Below are 4991 nucleotides of genomic sequence, written 5' to 3' on the forward strand. Positions count from 1 at the left end.
AAAACTAAAAGGCAGGCACCATCACCATATCCAACACTGAGTGAAAGAACAGGGAGATTATAACGACCGTTAAATTGCAAAAGACTGGTGTTGTGACAGCTAATGATAAGAAGATCATTTGGAGGCATAGAACGCAACCAGACAACATAATAGCAGACGCTCCCAGATTTTATATGAATAAATATTTATGACTTTCTTTATCTAAATATGTTCTCTCACTTTTTGTTAATATCCCGCGGTGTTTCGTAGCTGATGACGGTTTTACGATATTTTCGCGTAACAATGGATCATTATTCATCCTTAATGGAAATGATCGTTATTGTGATATAGGTGTGTTTGTAATATTGAGAACCAAAATAGGACTTTATCTTTTCATATCTTCGTCCATTAAAGTGGGGGTGGGTGGGGGTAGGGATGGGCATCCGTGGCCGAGTGATTAAGACCGCTGACTTTGAATCAGTTGCCATTCATCGCCGTGGAATCGAAACCTCGCTAGAGTTGCAGAATTTGTCATGTGTGTAGGTCATCAAGCTGGCTTACGAAAGGTCAGTGATTCTACCGGAGTGACCGCCCGTGCCTGAAACGGTACCAGAAGACCTTCATCAAGCACCAAAAGCTTAAAAAACACAAGGATAAATATTCAACAAGGAAATCTACGCACCCAAACCTCAACCAACACGCACGCACGCGCACAAAGCAACACTGGAGGACAAAACAAATAATGATATACAGTAGGTCACCGCTTTGGGACAGTCGATAACAAAAACAACACTAGGGACCTTAAACCGGTTTATGGTGCATCTTGACTCACTCTTTCATGTTTTTCCACAATTTTCTAAAGTCACATATGTTAATCCCGCCAGATGAATCCTTAACACAATGTCAACAGAAGGCATGTCATGTAAAACACAAAAATGCTCTTGTAAATTTAAATGAAAAGCAACCCTTAAGAACCAAAAACGCATGCATTTGCAGAAGACAGAGCAAGAAGGGAAACACACTTAAAGGCCCTACAAACCAGGTCAGAAGACACAAATCAAAATAGCTCCATCCTGGGATATTTTAGAAATGCCTATCATAATGTCCTCTACCTGTTCCGTCAGACTTAAACTAAAGTGTAAAGCGTAGCGTCCAAGTACTAAATGGTTGAACACTAAAACTGCGGTGTGTCTCAAAACAGTTGGTTCATAACTTTCTTTAAAGCAAACAAAACGTGAAAAGGTTGCATTTCTCGAATTTTAACGCGTGTGTTTGCTTTTAGTTTGAAATGATAATTTTTCGAAAGCTATGAAATCATCTTTAAGACATCCATAATAATTTAGTGACAAACGCCCCCAAAGCGTTCCCAAGAATGCTACAGTTGTCTGCGCAAAATATGCCAGAACAGTTTGCATATGAATTATTTTGTGACCTTGACCTTGACCTTGACCTGAGAGACCCCGGTCATAAGCGCGAAACATCTTCTCAATATGGTTAACATTTTATTAATTTTGTTTCAAATTTTTTTCAAATCCCTTGATGTGTACAATACAACCTTCTATTTCCTTTTTATATTATTAAGTACTAAATTAGATTCTTTAAATCTATGAAAATACCATTTATAATTTCTATACGTTTTTCGGGCCTTTCTAAATATGTAAAATATTTTGACGGGACTGATTGTCTATTACTAAATGATAAAACCGCAGACATGAGAAAGGTTGCGATTTCGTGCATGTACGTGTGCATGTACATGTAAGTAAATCCATATTTCCCCATTCATAACAATTAACGAGCGCTAAAATTGTCAGATAACTTAAATTGAGGTCAAATTAAGGATGGGTACTAATGTTTCTTTTAAAACAAATATTATATATAAATATAATGTAAACAAAATTTACTAAAAACTGATATTTGTCATTCTTAAAAAATGAGACCGTAAAGAAACACAAAATGCTTATAAAATGTCAAATCTCACAATATTCTGTATAATACTATGCTGGTAAAAGATATTATAATGAGATTAACATTAGTATACAAAATGATATTACATTTTTTAATCGTTGGTAAATAATTTATTAGACTCTTAAGGTCCTAACCATGCACGGCATATTAGGAATTGTACGTGAAAAAATGCACTAGAATGCCCGGCATGATAACTCCATAAGTACAAGGAGCTAAAAGATAAGGTGTCAAAGTATAGATTGGATATCATCACACTAAGACATTGTTAGTATAGAATGTTTACAAAGATTGACAGCGTTTGCACATTATAAGTATAACAATGTAGATGGCTAAAGGACATAAAATGCCAATTAAGCAGAGAAAATGTAAGTTGTAAATAATTCTCCGAAAGATGAATTCTACTTAATTTTACTTAAATTGAAACCGTCACCTTGCCCTAATCAATGAACCGAATCGGCGGTGAAAACCCTCAAGTTGTAGATCACAATATTAATTTCAAAGATATGTCTTCAATAATAGAGAGGGACAAAAACATATTTCACAATACCCCGGGATTAAAACAGGCTTGTATTGCGATTTGCATGCGGTTTCTACATGCGTTGAGTCGTACACGAATGCGTTTTGCGAAAGCTGAATAAACAACAAAAACAACTAGAGATATATTTATTTCATATGCAACCTATAGTAACACTGGCTCTGTAAAATCAATTTGCTACTCCAAAATATACTTCGCCACCCTCCCCAAAACACTCAACCGATTCGGCAGTAAAGCCCCTCTATGGTAGATCAAAAGCTTTACTGACACAGATAGGTTTTAAAGGCCAGATTAGGACAAAAACTTAGGTCATAGTAGCCCAAATTACTAAGGTTTGTAACATCGTAATATGAGGTCCTCATTTGCGTTTACTCCTATACGGATGAGTTTTGTGAAAGCTGAAAGAAATCACCCAGTAACATATATTGTTCATATGCATGCAACGTATGTATATTAACATTTGCTCTGTAAATTTTAAATTTTACTATAATTGATACCGTCACCCTGCCCTAACCAATGAACCGAATCGGCGGTGAAAACCCTCAAATTGTAGATCACAATATTGATTTCAAAGATATATCTTCAATAATAGTGAGGGACAAACACATAAGTCACAGTAGCCGAGGATTAAAACAAGCTTGTTATGCGATTTGCACGCGGTTCCTACCTGCGTTGAGTCGTATACGGATGCGTTTTGTGATAGCTGAAAAGAAAGAGAAAGAACTAGAGATATATTCATTTCATATGCAACCTATAGTAACATTGGCTCTGTAAATATAAATTTGTTACTCCAAATTGACTTTGCCATCCTCCTATAAACACTAAGCCGATTCGGCAGTAAAGCCCCTCAAATTGTAGATCAAAAGCTTAATTCAGATATGTTTTCAAGGCCAGATAAGGACAAAAGCTTAGGTTGTAGTAGCCCAAATTACTAAGGCTTGTAACATCGTAATATGAGGTCCTCATTTGCGTTGAGTCCTATACGCATGAGATTTGTGAAATTGAAAGAAATCACCCAGTACAATATATTTTTCTTATGCATGCAACATACGTTTAATAACATTTGCTCTGTAAATATTAAATTTTACTCAAATTGATACCACCACCCTTCCCTAACCAATGAACCGAATCCGAAAACCCCTCAAATTGTAGATCATGATATTACTTTTAAAGATATATCTTCAATGATAGAGAGGGACAAACACATAAGTCACAGTAGTCCGTGATTAAAACAGTCTTGTAATGCGATTTGCACGCAGTCCTACCTGCGTTGAGTCGTATACGGATGCGTTTTGTGAAAGCTGAAAAAACAACTAGTCTTGAGTTTGTTAGAATCTGAAAGAATCTGAAAATGGACTGATTAAAAATACCAAGTTAGAACGTAATCGAATTTTTTACAAGATTTAACATAATATAAATAATTAAGTAGGGAATAACAAATTTGTCTTTTTATTAATTGGTAATATTTATGTATAAAGTATGTTTACGTTTAAGTTCGAAATTATTTCTTAAACTATAAGGCATACATCTATGTACTTCTTGTTTGATTTTTGAAGCAACACGTCTACTATATTTTTTTTCCCGTTACAGCCTCTTTTAGTTGTGGGCCTACTTAGCGATGCATGGCTCAATGGCTCTGTTTGGGGTGCTCTGTGCTTCCGGGAAATCGACACCTACTTTTTATCTTTGCTAAAGTTGTATTGATTTTAATGTAAATGAGATGAATTTGGATTTCAATGGTAATAGACTATACATATTTAACACTCATTTGCGTTTTAAGTTTCAGCTTCCCATTTAGTACATCACAAACCATTCCTTTATTAATACTCCGTATAAAGCTTCTACATTAACAAATTTAAGTCATATACACGATTTGTGATTGTTGTTATTTCAGCATCCACTTCATAAAATATTCAAATATTACTCTATTAGTTTTTTATATTCCTTCTAATGAATAGGACGTGTTGCATTCAGACTTTATCGGACCCAACCAAAGCCTATATCTGTTTAGACACTCACTGTAAACAATTAAGGCGAGCGATGTCCTTATAGACACTATATGACTGCCAGAAATGCGTATAATTTGTGTTTCACATAACCAACTCAAGCATCCAAAAACATTTATGCATTTAGTCATACGTTAAAAGGAGCAAAATCAGCTACTATTAAAATGTTCCAAACACAATGTGTCTTTCTAGGCATATAGATCTAGTATGAAACTGATGTTTATTTAATCGAAAAGAATAGCCGCATATAAAATGTATACATATTGTTCATATAAAATAAGCAATCAAAAGTCTTAATTAGTCATCCGCACAAAGGTGTGAGGATCAAGTAAATCAACTGTGAACATAACTAACTCAACAAAAGCATTTAGTTTCCTCACATTTGAAAGAATATGACTCTTCCGGCTGACTCATTGCCTTTGTGTCTCACAGCCTTCATAAGTGGAGAAGTGATTTAATTTTTACCTTTCAGAGGATAAGGAAAGCTTCCAAGTATGCGTCCTTAT

The sequence above is a fragment of the Mercenaria mercenaria genome, chromosome 3 (genome assembly GCF_021730395.1).
Source record: "Mercenaria mercenaria strain notata chromosome 3, MADL_Memer_1, whole genome shotgun sequence".
NCBI lineage: Eukaryota > Metazoa > Mollusca > Bivalvia > Venerida > Veneridae > Mercenaria > Mercenaria mercenaria.